The 16,381-nt window shown below is 48.4% G+C and overlaps 1 protein-coding gene across 11 annotated transcripts in view; it reads right to left on the bottom strand.

Moving 5' to 3' along the window:
* The window catches only part of PLEC (plectin), a 624,446-nt gene that overhangs the window by 17,973 nt on the left and 590,092 nt on the right, over positions 1-16,381 (bottom strand). For 10 of the 11 annotated variants that reach the window (XM_086966398.1, XM_086966400.1, XM_086966394.1 and 7 more), the window contains one exon: positions 2,906-3,049. The exons of the other annotated variant lie outside the window; for it this stretch is intronic. The gene's annotated coding sequence lies outside the window, so the exon portion shown is untranslated. The remainder of the gene's footprint in view (positions 1-2,905; positions 3,050-16,381) is intronic. 11 annotated transcript variants of the gene reach the window in all.

The raw sequence follows: 16,381 nt of genomic DNA on the forward strand, positions 1-16,381 counted from the left end.
TCACAGCGATCACAATGCGCTCACACTGATCACCATGCACTCACACCATTCACCTGCTCACCCTGCACTCCCACTGATCACCTTGTTCTCACACCATTCACCCACTTACCCTCCACTCAAAGTGATCACTCTGCACTCCCAATGCACTTGCGCTGTTCACCCTGTACCTCACCCTGAAGTCACACGAGCACACTACTCAACCCTCACTTTGGGAGAAACTGCTATCAAAACTCTCCTGCCTTTCAGCTCGTCCTATTTATGTGAGATTGGGTTCTCAGCACTTGCGGTATTAAAGAATAAAGTACCGTTCAAGACTGGATGTGGAGCACAACCTGAGGATGGCAGTAACAAAAATCCATCCACAGATTGACCGTCTCTGAAAAACAGGCTCTCTTGTTGCATTTATGTTGTTGGTGTTATTATTAATCCATGTCATGTGTAAAACAAAGCATCCTAGTAAAAACAATTTGCACACATTTTATCTTGGAAAGTGGTGTTTTGAGCTGTGTAATAAGCCTCTGTCATTTCACCGGCCCCACTCCCAAACCTGCAGTTTACTAAACACTCTTATTGTATTGAATGATATTCGCTGAATATGCCCGGAATGTGCGCGTGGCGAAATTTCTGTCAGGTGGTGGGGGGGCCCAACATCTAAAAAAATTCAGCTGGGGGGGCTCAACCTACAAAAGTTTGAAGACCTCTGCTCTAGAGTTTCTAAAGGTGCCGTGTTTATTCCGCACAGTATGTACCCAGCCTATTAGAGGCTACATTTCCCCTCGTTTTTAGAGTTTTGAAAGGCAGTTTTCAGCCAAAATTTTTGTTTGCTAATTGAAGTTACTTTTCAAAACAGAAAAATACAAATAAAAATTGTTGCCTCTTATAGGTATGTTTTTATTAAAAAAACATATAGGCATGTTTTTATTAAAAAACTATCTTGGAATGGTGTTGCGCTGAGATGGTATACCGTTTTTGTATTCAGAGATAATACCCATGACCGAATCGTAAGATTACAGATAACTTTTCTTTTATTTACTACACCCAATATCTCACCGATAGTATCCCCCAACCATGCAATCAACTGTCTAATGTTTGTATTGCTTCCCAATGTAAAGAGACATTTTCTATCTGACTGCAACATTGCCCCGCATCTACATTCTTCAGTGTAAGGAACGTGTCCTTGCCTGTAAGTAATAATACAGTTACAGTACATCTTAAACCTAAATAGTTACAAACCTACAACGTATATCCCGAAATCCGTCTATGTAAAACCAATGCCTCATGGGTCAGAAGCATCTTCAGCGGTTATTTGCACCTAATATCACACAACAGTGTTTTCTGAATCAAGCTCTAATGAAGGCTATCAAGTGGGGTTGTGTGAAATGGTCTATATATCCATCTATGTCTGTGGGTGTATATATATATATATATATATATATATATATATATATATATATCACATTAGTGCTAGCCAAACTCCACCTTAGAAATAGACCGAGGCATTTTTTACACACTGCAAATACATGGACATTGGTTACATATAAATTCCATTCTACATTGGTCTGGACGTTTTTACAGCAGTCTTCTAGTTCTGTATTCCATTTTACAGTGAGACATCCTTTGGTATGAAGGTTATGGGTACCTCTTCTCCAATGGGGGCTTATAAAACGTTCGCCTTATCCCACTTGTGTAGTTTATTTACTTTCCATACTGACATCATAGCGATTAATAATAAAGCCTTACAAATGAAACGTGACGTACAAGTCTGCCTCACATATTTGCAAATGACTTATAACCGCTATTCAGCCAGGACCACTTCTGTTGGTGTCTGGGTACCGTCTTTGCCGTTCAGATCCATCTGAGTGGCAAACAAACCTATTCTTGTTACTTCTCGCTTTTGGAAAATACTGTGCCCGACATTTTGTTCTATTCCCCATTGCTGTGGTTCCATGACGTGCATAATTGAAAAGTCATTATCGGCTTCCAGGGTATGCTGTGCTGTGTATGTGATCCCTCTTTGCAGGGTTTTATAAATATGCTCTGAGTTTTTTTTAGAGCTCCTTCTATGAATGTAGTACATTGTTGTTTTTTTTTGTTGATATTTCTATTTGCATTTTATCCAGTAGTAACAATACAATCACGTCATCTTCGGTCAACATCTCCCGCCCTCTAGTCCTCCCCCCCCCCCTCCATATGCTTAAAAATAATACTTCAATCTGCTTTTTAGCCCAGCTCATAGGCGCTGTCCATATTATTGTCCGTATCGCAATGTCTTGATTCCTTCTGAGCCTTCTTTTCCCTGTACGTGCCCTTCGTCTACTCACTCCTTTACAGTCCCCCATCAAGGCCATGATATTTTCTCCATTTATTCCACACTCTACCAAATTTCTTGGGGCAGCCTCTAGCCTTATATGTGACCCTCTCTGCTGCCATGTATAGGTCCATACCTCTCCTCCATTCCTCAATCTGTGGTGTCGTGGCCACTCTCCAGTGTTTCGCAACATCTCTCTTTGCCACCACCAGGGCCAGGACTAAAAAGATTAGCAGTGGGCGTGCAATATCTATATCATTAGTCATACCCAGCAGGACTAGCTTGGGGTCCACGGGCAAAGGGGCTTCCAGTACCGCTCCCAGTTCCTTCAGTATCTCCCCCCAGTATACTTGGATCTTTGGACGAATGTAGTACGTTGTTGACAAGTTGTAACCCCAGTCAGACTTTCTTTTTGCTTTGGTGCTGCTCCGTTTATGACATTTGTTTTGAGTATTTTGAGCAGATAGTTAGCTGGTGCAGGTATGGGGGCTTTCACTATAAGTTCTGCTTTTAAGTTTTTGGTGTATGATGGCAGCTCTAAGTCTGTATACTGAATTTCACTACATATAAGCACTTAGTAGAAGGGGTATGCATTACCTGTGCATTAGAGCATCTTGACTGGTGGAAATGGCCGCAAGTTCCAGTTGAGGCTGCGGTCCATGACCTGCTTGCATCTGTAACCAAGCTCAGAAGCTCCTCCAGGGGCGACGTGGCCTTCTGTGTGGGACTGGGGTGTAAGGTCTGAGATAGACATGAGTGGAGAGAAGAACAATATGTGAACATGCTACTAGAAATGTGTATTGCAGAAGCATAGAACAAAAGATGAAGGTGATATGGTGGTAGGGGTTGGATATAGTCGAGAGTGAAGCAGGAGGTGAAAATAAATGGAGAGGTGTAAAAACTGAGGAGGTGAAAGTGCTGGAATGATATTGACTGTTAGAAGGTGGTTCTGACACTATGGGCCGCCCGGATTTTTCGCTTTTTGAGCACCTAATTGTTGAGCTTTTACTGTGGGGGAGCCTCATAGTCTGGGACTCACCCACAGTGAGCTCATAATGAAGGAGACTGCATGGAGATTTTACTGGTGTACCCCTGGCTTGACTAGGCTGCTGCGCAGCAGCTGGAGTATGGGACACCGTGCTGGTTACATGCAGATACGGGTGTACATGTGTGTGCACACGTGTAGGGGCTGCGCAGGGGAGATTCCTAGCGTGCGCAGTCCAGGAGCAGCTACAGAGTGAATGGTGTCGCATGACTTATGCAGAACTGGGTGGTGACATGGAATAGGTTTTATACCCTGGCAAGGAACATGCCAGGGAAAGTCTGTATGTTTTACTGTGTTTTCACTTCATTATTCCCCATAGGGGATGTGGGGCCCATGGCTAAAATGACTTCCACAAAGCCTACAGATTCCAGACAAGCACTAATGTCCAGTGTAGCGGATGTGAAAATGAGTATTCTGCAGAGTCCAAAGTCATATTTGTACTGCTTTTGGGTCGTCCAGAAATTTCATATTTCTCTGAGTCCCTGGCTGGGGTCTGGCCTTGGCAGGTTAGATTAATGACCTTTCTTCCCAGAGCGAAGATCTTCCCTCCAAGGAGAAAAGATAGGTGGAGCTACAAGCCAATCCATCAACTGCTGTCGCCGGGTGCCAGGCACCAGGTTGCACCAAGGAGGGAAGGCAGTAAGGGGGGAAGGAGTTGAGTTTCAGAGGCCATGTGGCCAGAGACACTGGACAACGGCATTTTGAACAAACCCAGGGGCTGAACAAGAAGGAGGGAGAAGGAGCAGGGAAGTGATGTGTCGCTGTTTGCTAGGACACACAGAGACTTCCTGCCAGCCCCCTACTCAACTTTTAAAAAGTACTTGCACAGGAAGAGACTCTCTCTCTGGGGCATGGACTGCAGAGGCGGAAGGTGCTGGAGCCTGGCAATGGGCAGTTGGAAGGAGGACACCCCTGACTGCCCCACCCCCCCAAGCCCCTAAAAGCGCCAGAAGAAGATCCCAGAACCGGTGCGCAGAAGCAAAGGCCTCTGCGCAGGGAGAAGAGAGTTGCAGGGAGCCTGTGAAGACCGCTCCCTGCAGAATGCACCCTCCAGGAGACACGGAGGGCGAAGTAGAGTCTTCCCAGTGGCTGGGGGACGCCACCAGGAGTAAGAAGACAATTGGGCAGATCGGACCACCAGGGGCTGAGATATGGTCCCGGAAGGTAGGCAACTTTGACCCCTAAGAAGACCGACGACGAAGCGTGTGGGGCTCCGGCAACGGTCTCAGAGATGCCCCCGGGGTGGGTCAGGTCCCGGGGGCTACCCGGGGAAGAAGTAAAGCCGGGGAGCTCCGTCGCGCTCCCCGTGAAGATGCCCCCACCGAAGATAGAGGCGGGGAGCGCCATCGCGCCCCCCACCCCCTCGAGGAGGATAGCCGGGGCGCGCCATCGTGCTTCCCGTGATAATGCCCCCGGGGTGCCAGGAGCCCATCCTGGCCCCCGACGAGAATGGCGATGGGTCGCGCAACCCCATGTCGAGGAGGAGGGGCCTGGAACCCCATCCCCGGGCCCCGATGTGGCAGAGGAGGGGGAGCGCCGTCGCGCCCCTCCCCCGAAGATATCCAGGGGCCGGGACTCCATCCCCGGGCCCGACAAAGAGGAGGAGGCTGGGGGAATGCCGCCGCACTCCCCCGAGGTCCCGTTGGGACCGCCGAGTCTGCGTCTGCCCGCCGGAGCGGGCAGACCTGAAGAGCTCGGCCAGCTCCCGCGGCAGCACAGAACACTGCTGGCCGCACGGGGAGCCAGCGGTGGGCTCCCCGCGCTGCCCTCCCTCGAGGAAGGCCTGCGGGGGTCCCGGGTGGGACCAGAAGCCAAAAGGAGGACGAGCCAGGGCGCCGGATGGGACCGGGCCCCCAACAAAAGGTCATAAGCAGCCGGGTGTGGGCTCCCCGAGCCGTCTAAACTCACCTGGGGGTCCGGGTGGGACTGGGCCCCTCACTGAAGCCCCAGACAACAGAGAAGTGCCAGCGTGGCTCTCCCCGGCACAGCAGGAGAGACGCTCATCCAGTATTCAGCAGCCGGATCTTGAAGCGCCCCATAATGCCTTGCAAGGCATGGGGAATGGATCGTTTTTGTGCGTTTTGGTGGCCCCCAGAGTAGAGGGGTAACTCTTAAGTATGAATAGGTGCTGGGGGAGCTGCTGGAGACGCGCAGTCTCGCCCCCAGCACAAAGCTAAGTCCCACCCTAAGTTTTTTGTGGCTTTAAAAAGAATAACCCCTCAACGCTCGGGAAAGATTGCATCACCTCCTAGGCTTTAACTTTAGTTCTACAGCTGGGGGTTCATTGAGAAGTGCATCAAAGATTGGAGGGCTGATTTGGAGATTTCACGAGAAGGGCATCCCCTGGAGGTGAAATGGTGTAATGACATTGATATGCATTTACTAATGGTTATTTCTTTTGGAGGGACTGAATTTCACAGTTTGTAAGGGGGTGTCATAAGCAAAGTGGATTTAAGTGGCTAGACACTCTTACTAGGGTGTCTGACAGTATTTACAACTTAATCCTGTGAGCATCTGTGATGCCTTTAGGGGCTGTAATTGCAATGCATTTTTAATCATATCCAAATGTGCTGAGTACTGTCATTCTAAAGTGTGCGTAAACATGTATTTTTTCTGCTGCGCGTAGGTGAATACCCCAGACTATTAGCCCTGAAGATGTAGAGGTGCATACTGTATGGTCAGTAGGAGATGCTCAGTCAGGGTCATGTGTCACCAAGGCAGGTGTAACCTGTTTAATGCTTGTTGAGGTATTGGGCGTGGTCGCCACTGGGATGATGCCAGTGCGCAGGGCCCTCGCTCCAGGTTAAGACCAATTCACTGTTTGGGGGCAAGATGATGTGCATACATGGGAGTGTTGGTACTAGACCCCACCCCCCCACCCCCTGCGGGAGGGGTGGAGATGTTATGCAATGTCACAAAGTAATCCCATCAGTTTATGTATATTTGTAAATTGGTGTATATACTTGAGTGGTGTGTGTGTGTACAGACTGCACAATCAATTATTGAGTGTTATTTTTGCGTACCTGCAAATGGCGATTACTAGCCCACACCACCTCCCTTGAGTAAGCCTCAGACTGCTCTGCAACGCTACCCTCTGAGAGTCAGGCGCTGCCCTAGGGTTTTTGGTTCCCTTTGAAGGACAAATGTGTCATGTTATTTGTGCAGGCCTCACAGATGCTGTCTCATTTTCCAACATTGACAAAATAAGTCCAGGGATGACGGGGTGGAGAGGTTAACAGGCAAGCAGGATAGTGGGAATTAACTAAGAGTAGTGAGAATGGAGGGAGGCTGGAAAGGACAAGGGAGGTGAAAAGGGAAGAGTGTGATGACAGGACAAAGAGCCTTCATCTGTGTGGCCCTGTGTTTGTTGAAATATCTATCGTACCCAACAAAATTCGACTCCAAAGAGTTATGAAATTATTGTGTATGAGCAGTAGCACCTATGACAAGTTTTTTTGTGGGTGATAAAATGCTGGTTTTAGTGCTTTCCTGCATCAACATTGTTATGTACCAGTATCTAAAAGGCATTCCTCAGTACATTTCTGCAGGTTTGAACTTCATAAATGTATTTCTGGAAAATTGTTGGAGTGCAATGTTAGCCAATAAACAATTGGTATTTGTGGTAACAGAAGTTACCACACACACGAAAATTTAAAGGGACACTAGTAACAAGGGCCAGTCAGGTGAAACAGTATTCAAGAAAGGAGGGAAGGAGGAGAAGTGGCAGAAAGAGGGGAATTTGAGGTTATAGTGATGCAAAGGAAGGAAGAAGCCTGAGGGGATGTGGAGAAGACAACGTAAGAGATGAGATGCCAAGAAAATAGTAAGGAGAGGTGAGAAGGCAGAAAGGAAAGGGTTGGGAGAAATGTATTGGAGAAGGTGCATGCGTGTATGCATATGTAATTTCTACAGCGCAAACCTAGCCAAAAGTCAGCGTAGCTTAGTACATGGTCAAAGATTAGCATGAGCCTAATGAGAAAGTTGAGAGAAAACTGGGTTGTGGACCGTTAATACACTGTGATAGCTTCTTTATGTTTCTTTTTTTTTTTTATTTCTGTAATTTTTTATTGTGTATAAAAAAATATATATTTACATGGAGCATACATGAGTGGCAGAAAGAAAAGGAGAAAAAGAAAAAAGAAAAAGAAAAAGAAGGCGCCGGGGGTGGGGGGGTATAGTAATATTGTCCTGCAATAGTTCGTTCCTTGCCATGGTGCGTGGGGTCGGATAGTTCTACTAGTCCAAAAAAAAGAAGAAGTCCGTTTTCCGAGTCTTGCTTGGCGTTGTCTTCTTTCCCCCCTTTGCGCTGCCTGGTGGGTATAGCACCCCGGACGATAGAGAGGATAGAGAGGGATAGAGGTAGGAATGGAGATAGGAGAGTGATCTTCCTCGCAGGTTTCTTTTGTTAGAGTGTGGGTCCCTATAGTGTGTCCCTTGATGGCTGTCTAGTGTCTAGTGTCTGCGCCTAGGGGGGTTTATGTGATGAAAGGTAGAGGTCTAGGGGCCTCCATATGTTTGATTGCCTGTGTGTTTTCGGTGAGTGTTTCGCTGTAATGTTATCTGCCCCTCTTAGGAAAGTGACCCAGTTGAGCCACGCCTGTGGTGTAGCTTTTATGGTGTCTTTCCAGTTGCTTAGGATTATTTTGACTGCAGCCGTCAACAGTAGGTCAATGAGGTCACGGTCTTCTGTTGTTGTGATGGACGGGGATGCAAAGCCCAGGACTAGACTTGGGAAATCTATGTGTATGGTTACTCCAGTGATGTCATTGATAAGCTTCCCCGTTCTTTCCCAGAAATCCTTGATCTGAGGACAGCTGAGTAGGAGATGCTCTAAGTCCCCCCTTCCACTGTCACAATTCCAGCATGTATCGCTCTCTCGGATCCCCAGGGTGGATAGGCGGGCCGGTGTCCAGTATGCCTTGTGCACTAACCAGTATTTGGTCTGATTTAGTGAAGCAGTTATCTTTTTCCTAGTGGTCGATCTCCATAGTTCTGCCTTTTCGGTCTCGCTTAGTTCCTTCCCTGCTAAAGTCCCCCAAAAGTTTGTGACCTTATCGTTTAGTTTGGTGTTTTTGGGGCGTAGGGCTCTGTATAGGTGTGCTATTTGGTGTCCTATTATGTTGAGATTGGCTGCAAGCTGTAAGAGCGAAGGTGTCTGGCTTGTAAGGTTTGCCTTCCTAATTGCTACTTTTATTTTCAGGAAGTTGTATAGTTCTATGTTTTGTAGGTTGTGCGCTTCCTTGAGTGTATCGAAAGTTGTGTTCTCGCCGTGTCTTTGAAGGTCATGGGCTGTGGATATGCCATGTCTGTACCACTCAGGCATGTCTAGAACCTTATCTCTGTATTTTAAAATGGGGTTATGCCAGAGGGATTCAAATTGGCCTCCCCTGATGCTTGTTGACAGTATTTTGTCGACGCTCAGAAGAGCTGTCTTTGTGTTCTTGAGGACGGGGTTATCCTTCACTGCTGGGTGTCGTGTGGCTGTCAGGAGGGTGATAGGGTTCATGCCTTTTAGTAGTCCGCGCTCAAATGACAGCCATGCTGGGGTGTATTCCTGTCTTGGGTCTAGCCAGTGTAGTCCCTGTCTAGCTATGCATGCCGTCTGGAATCGCTTGAAATTCGTTATGTTCAGGCCGCCCTGTTCTTTTGATAGCCTTAGCTTGTGTAGGCTTATTCTGGGTTTTTTCCCCTCCAAAGGAAGCTGTTCAGTATCTTGTCAAGTGTCTTGTGGAAGCTCTCTGTGTTAGTCAGTGGGAGCATGGTTAGCATGTAGTTGACCATCGGTGTTAGCATCATTTTTATTGCTTCTATCCTCCCCCACCATGTTGTGAACTTGGGGGACCACCCTTCTACTTTGTCCTTGATTTTCTGTATTGTTGCGTGTTCGTTGTGTTCCAGTGTCATTCTTAGGTCTCTCTCGAAGAGGATACCCAGATATTTTATAGGTTTTGGTTGCCATGTTAGTCCTGATGTTCCTAATACTGTTCTTGTTGCGTGGATGTTTAAAGGTTTGCATTCAGATTTGTCTCTGTTGAGTTTGTACCCCGAGACCTGGGCGTAGTTGTCAATGGTGTCAGTCAGTGCTTTTATGGATCTCTCTGGGTCTTCTGTGACTATTAGTACGTCATCCGCGTACGCCGCTAGCTTGAAAGTCTCTCCCCCTATTGGTATCCCTACAATGTCCACATTAGTTCTGATCATCGTGAGGAGCGGTTCTATGGCTAGTAGGAATAGGGCTGGTGACAGGGGGCAACCTTGTCTAGTTCCCCTTCCCAAGTTGAGTATGTTTGATGTGCCTCCGTTGACCACCACCCTTGCTTTGGGGTCCTCGTATAGGGCCATCACCATCTTCCTATAGTTTGGACCTAGCCCGAATTTCCCCATACACTGATCTAAGAAGGGCCATGAGACTCTATCAAAGGCTTTCTCAGCGTCTAGGGCTATCATGACTGCTGCGTTGTCGTCTGCGGGAGGAGTGGTTAATGACGTGGCATAGAAGTCTCGTGTTGTCGTGTGACATACGGTTTTTAAGATAGCCTACTTGCGAGTTGTGTATGAGTTTCGGAAGGTATGCGTTGAGTCTGTTGGCTAGTATTTTTGCGTAGATCTTGCAGTCTACATTAATGAGGGAGATCGGTCTAAAGTTCTTCGCCTCAGTTGTGTCTTTCCCTTCCTTGGGTATCACTATTATATTTGCCTCAGCCATTGAGGGTGTCATGTGTCCGCTCTGGGCGCATGCTGTGAATACCTCCTTCATTGTGGGTTTGAGTATGTTCAGGTACTGCTTATAGAAGCCAGCTGTGAAACCGTCTGGCCCCGGTGCCTTGTTATCTTTGAGGCTTTGCGTGGCTCTCTCTATCTCATCCCCCGTTATGGTCATTTCCAGGATGTCTCGTTCTTGGTCCGACAGTGTGGGTGTGGTTATGTTCGATAGTAACTCTTTTCCCCCATCATCATGCAGTGTATCATCTTTGGTGTACAGTCCCTCGTAGAAGTCCCTGAAGACTTCTAGGATGTCTTTGTTCGAGGTCTGGGATATGCTGTGTTTGTCTTTGATGGCTCCTATCGTGTGGTGTTTCTGCTTCCCTCTCAGGTAGGATGCTAGGTTTTTGCCCGCTTTGTTTGCGGTACAAAGATTAATAGATTTATATTTATTGATCCAAGTGCCCGCCCTCTCGCTCAGTATTCTGTTCAGTTCATACTTTAATTTAGTCAGGTTTGTGAGTGTGTTCTTGTCCTCTATTCTGGCTATGTGGCTGTTCTCAAGTTTTTTAATTTCTTTCTCTAGGTCTGCAATTCTCTTATTCCTGTCTTTGTTCATCCTGCCCTTGACTGTCATGACTGTTCCCCGGATGGTGGCCTTCAGGGCGTCCCATAGGACTTCCCTGTTTGTGTTTGGTTTGTCGTTCAATAGTAGGTATTCTTTTATTGCCTCCTCTATCTTGGCTTTCGCTGGGGCGTGTTGGAGCAGACTGTCATCGAATCGCCATCTGCGGGTCGGCTCGTCGTTGTGCTTGCCCGATAGTGTTAGGCTTATGTGTGAGTGGTCCGATACAGTTCTGGGTCCTATTTCTGTGTGGTCTATGAGGTGGGTATGTGTTTCTGACATTAGGATGTAATCTATTCGGCTATATGAGTTGTGTGGGTTGGAGTAGAATGTGTACTCCCTGGCATCTGGGTTGCTTATGCGCCAAGGGTCTCTTAGTCTTAGTTTGGAGCAGAGATTCTTAAGGATGTGGGGATTGCTTGTTGATTGGCTTGGTCTGTATGGGTGCTTATCAATTGCTGGGTCTAGGACTTGGTTCATATCCCCTGCAACGATCAGCAGATCTCCTAGCGGTAGTGAGTACAGTTGTGCACCCACCCCCTCCCAAAATGATCTGTCGTCACTGTTGGGTCCATATATGTTAGCTACATGGAATGTCTCCCCCGCTCTTCTGAGTGTCGTTATAAGCATTCTCCCTTGCGTGTCTGCTTGAGTGTCTACAACTTCTATTTTGGAGTGTTTGCTTACAATTGTTACTACCCCATTCTTCTTATTCTGTGCTGGTGAGCCCTGCACCTCACCTACCCAATTGGCCCCTATGCGGCTGATGTCTTCTGCTTGTAATCTCGTTTCTTGGAGCACATATATGTCGCTCTTAAGTTTCCTAAGGTGTTCGAGCACTTTCCTCCTTTTCACCGGGCTATTCAGACCCTTGACGTTTAGGGACACTATTTTAATGTCAGACGCTATGCTACTCTGGTTGCTGTTTGTCATTTAAACTGCTCTGTTTTCCGCATTTGCAGTGGCCTTTCTCTGCGTCTTTTCGGTCTCTGGGTTGTGTGTGGGACCATCCCCCTTCTCCTGCGTGTACTGCTCCCCCATGTGAGTGTAAAGAGAAAGATAAAGTATAGAGAAGACAGATGATAGTAAGTAGGCCCATGTATGTGCTCCCCGCTCCCCCCCGGTTCCTTCGCTCCCTCTCCCCCGCCCGTCCCTCCCGCCTCCCCCCCTCCCTTACTTGCTGAGTGGGTGTGCGACGACAAAGTTCCTTCGCTCCGCGTCTTTTCCCTGAGGTAGAGTTGGTTTTCTTCCTTGGTGTAGCTTGATTTGAGGTGAAAATGGGACCAAGGACAGAGCAAGGCACCATACTCTGCTTCCGCTTGATTGTCTCGTTCAGATAGTGCCATGGTTGACCTTGGGTTTGTTGTACTCGCTGCCGGCTGCTAGCTGCTGGAAGACCTTGATCCATAGTCCTGGATCTGCAGTCGGGTTCTTCGTTCTAATTATAGTACTTTTTATTTCCCGTCTTGGGTTTAATGAGGTAGATATGTTTCCTTGTGCCATTTGGTGGTTTTGTTCCTTTTCTTTTTCCTTTGGCGTATATAGTGTTCCCTTATTCAGAGTGTGCGTTCTCATCCGGTGAGGCGCTTCTTTTCGCCGCTCCTGGGCTTCTGTTGTCCTCCATCTCTTCCACGGGTGGGCCTTGCAGGTATCTCCTTAGTTCCTCCGGGCATTCAAAAATCATTGTTTTCCACTTGTCTGTTACTTTGAATCTGGCAGGGCCGACGAAGCTGAAGGTGGCGCCTCTTCTGCGTAGTGTCTCTCTGAGGGCCAGGAATCCTTTTCTTGACTCTACCGTTGGTTTGGAGTAGTCTTGGGTTAATACAATCTTGCTCCCTTGCCATCTCAGGTTCTGGTTTTTTCTAGCAAAGGCGAAGATGGCGTCTGTTTGGCTTAGTCTAAGCGGGTTGCATATTATTGCCCTCGGCCCCTTGCCTGTTGTTGGCTTTCCTGCTGGTATTCTGTATGCCTTTTGCACCTCGAACCTTCTGTCAAATGTGATGCCGGTGAGTTTGGGGATCATCTCCTCTAGCATTGCTGCGCATGATCCCGCTTTGTCTTCTGTCCCCTCCGGCACTCCCAGGATCCTTACGTTGCCTCTTCTTGCTCTGTCATCCTTCTCTGCTAGCTGTTTTTGCATGGCTTTCGTGACTTTCTGCAGATCGGCTATGGCTTTGGTGTTATCCCTTGTTTCGTCTTCCACTGTGCTTATTCTGCCTTCTGTCACTTCAATTCTTGTATTTGTTTTGTGGAGGTCCGCTCTTATAGCCGCCATCTCGAGCTGCATGTTCTCCACCTTGAGTTTTGTATCTTTCCCCACTTCGATCCCTTCGTTTACTCTCCGCAGGATCGTTTCTAGGGTGACCGTCTCGCTCTTGTTGTTTTTCAGAGGCGATCCTTGGTTGTCTATCTTCGGCTTTTTTTGATCTCCAACTGCTTTCCCCTCATTGCCTGCCATTGTTACAATGCCCCTCCTTGATAGGATGCTGCCTAGCCTCCCTTCCGCTAGGGTCGTCTTGGGTAGGTCTGTCGCCTTTGACGTTGTCACCGAAATGCCTTGCAGTCTATATCTGCTAGGCTCCCGGATGTGCCTCGTTCTGGTCTTTGCCTTAAGACCTGCCAGCGTGTGCCTTGTCTCGTTCGCGTTCTGTCCTGCTGCTTTGCCTTCCGGGCGCTGGGGCTGCTTACTTGCGTCTGGCGCTCAGGAGGGTAGGCTGGTGGTTGTGTTTGTTATTATCTGGTCCTGCCCGTTGTCTCTAATGTGTGTTGCGCACTTGCTCTGTGTGCCTTTAGGGGTCTTGGCCCTGCCCTTGTTGTGACGTTGTCTTCGGCTCCCACTGACCCCTCTGACCTCTTCTCGGCTTAGGCTTGCGTTGCGTGTACTCTTTTAGGGTTCTCGCCCTTTGCTTTGCTTCGTGTGCTCCTTGGCGTACTCTTTGGCGTGCAACTGGGCTCCCCCTCTGTCCCCCGCCCGGCTCCGCTTGCTGCAGCTGCCTGCGTCCTGACCTGCTGACTGCTGCTTTGCAGTGTTTGCTGTGTGGCTGCGTGCCCTTCGTTGGGTGTTCAGGCCTCACTGTGAACACCCCTCCTCATGGTGCAGTTTGCACAGTGCTCGCGCTGTTTCTTTTTTATCTTTATTTTGTTTTGATTTTTTTTCCTCTCCGTTGTTGCTTTTCTTTGCTCTGCGCCACCTCGCTCGCTCGCACTGCCGGCAATTCTACTCGCTCGCACTGCCGCCAATTATACTCCCACCTCCGCGTCACCTCCGCGCCACTTGATCTGGCGTCTACCGTGCTCTGCGCCGCCTCCGCGCCACTTGATCTGGCGTCTACCGTGCTCTCCTCAGCTGCTCCGCATCTCGGGAGGGCTGGCGCGCAACCTGCCGATCCGCTTCCCCTTCAGTTTCCCTGCTCGTGCAGGATCTTCCGGCGCTGGTCGGTGACACTCTTCCGCTTCCGGTCCGGGTCTTCCGCCTGGGGTTGGGGTTGGAGAAGACTTCCGGTAATGGCGCCTTCACTCCTGTCGCTTCCGGTGCCGGTGACGGTGTCGATGCCGATCCTCCCGATAAGCACACCACTTCGTTCCACTGGAGGGGTTGCTGGTTTGGCGGGCTTACCTCGCTGCGTGTATGCCTTATTAGTACGGAGGCGGGGATGTTTGCCGTGGCGCTTCTGCAGTGAGTGCTCTCGACCACAAAATGCTTGCTGTACCTCTCCGTTTTAGCCTTTCCGTGGGTACGGTGTTCTTTCTTTTATTCGCTCCTCTCTGCTTGCTTCAAAAGTCGGTCTGCTGCACAGTAGCTGCTTTGCTGTTGTCTCAGCCAGCTCAGGGCGCCATCTTGAGTTCTTGTTGTTGTAGCTCTCGGCAAAGTTCTAGAGCTGCTCTCTCGGCGCTGAGGCTGTTTTCCTTGCTTCAGGTCGGCTTTCCTGCTGCTAGGAGTTTTCCCCTGCTTGTTTCTCTGCTTTGTTGTTGGAATTGGCTGGTTTGGCGTGTTGGTTTCCCCTCAGGGATGCGGAGCTGACGGACCTAGACGACCGTCCACATTGCCGTCCAAGCCACGCCCCACTGTGATAGCTTCTTTAAAGAGGTAAGCCTTCATCTCTTTCCTATATTGGAGCAGCGTTGGAGCAGTTTTGGTGGATATGGGTATGTTGTTCCAGACCATGGACGCAAAGATGTAAAAGGCCTGCTGTCTTATTTATATCTTTTTTACACTTCCTAGTCTGCAGTCTAATGGTGTCTTGGTTGCGGGTGTGGCGATATTCACCAGAGATGGTGGGAGTGCTGGTCGCGGTAGCTCTGCAAATGATGCATCTGGTTTTAAAGATGGTGCAGTCTGGCAACGGGAGCCAATTGAGTTCCATTAGGATGTGGTGATGTGATCATATTTCTTTAGACCTTAGATGAAACATGCTGCGGCATTGAGGATAACCCTAAGAGGTGCTATTGTGGAGCCTGGGAGGCCTTGGAGTAGGGCATTGCCATCATCCTAATATAAGAGTACAGGGGCCTGAACAGAATCGCCTACTGGAAGAAATGGTTTGACTTTCTTTAGAAGAGAGAGCTAGCTCTAGGCTGTGTTCCATGAGGATGAGGTTGATGCCCATGATGAATCTAAGTGACATGTTATTCAATGAAAGTTTGGATTTGATGCCCGAAGGTTCAAGTCCTTAAGCCAGGTATGTACTGTATCTTGATAGTTAGTCTTGGCAAATAAGATTTCTGCCGTGGCTTGGAGGAACTTCAGGTAGGCGCTGGATATCCAGGTCTGGATGATGTGCAAGCAATGTTTGAGATGTTGGATGTCAGAAGCAGAGAACACTTTCAAGTAGAGTTGTACATTTGGTAACTCTTGATGCTGTTTTCTCTAAGTAGGGCACCAAATGACCCCCTGTAAAGCTTGAAGATGATTGACATGGCGCACCGGGGGGACTAGGGATAGGGATCTTTTGTGTTCTGGAACGACCCATATGAAAAAACTGGTGTCAGCTCGCAAGGTAGTAGGAGAACCAGTGAAGGGCATTGCCGGTGAATGCATATCAAGACTCCATGATACCTAGGTTCCCAACTGAGTCGAAGGAAGCTGAGCTCTCTAGCAGCATGAGGAAGGGGTCATCGTCATCCGCGGCCAAGAGAACATATTGTACAACGTGTAAGGTTGGGGGCTTTGTGCTTCTTGATAGGAAGCCAGACGGATAGTATTGATGTGATCTTGGGAGTTGAACACTGCTTTTTCAGTGAACTTGTCAATGAATGGTAGGTGAGTGATGGGCCGATAGTTGGTGAGGTTATCAGGGTCTAGAGTAGGAGTATTTGGCCTGTCTTGAGAGCTTCTGTGAGGATGTCTTGAGTGAGAGAGGCATTAACAATAATTAGTATCATCTTTATACGAAGTTGCTTTGCGAGAGTCGAGTATGTCAGCAAGATCCGGGAGATAGAGGGCTTTGGAGGCTGACAAATAGGGGATTTTGCAGGACGGGATGGATGTAAGAATTGAAGCAGGCTTGGTGGCATTAATGTGCTGTTGGATCTTCTATATGTAATTGAATAAACAATTAATGGCTTTGCACTTTTGTGTGAAGTGAGGGATAGGTGGGTCTGGCATGGGGTTGATGCAGTGCTTGAGTATTTTTAACTCCTTTATACTTTTGTTGGTGAGTACATTGATGGTGTGAGGCAGGAAAGTAGACAGAGGGTGCTA

This window comes from Lissotriton vulgaris, chromosome 4_1 (genome assembly GCF_964263255.1).
Source record: "Lissotriton vulgaris chromosome 4_1, aLisVul1.2, whole genome shotgun sequence".
Taxonomy (NCBI): Eukaryota; Metazoa; Chordata; class Amphibia; order Caudata; family Salamandridae; genus Lissotriton; species Lissotriton vulgaris.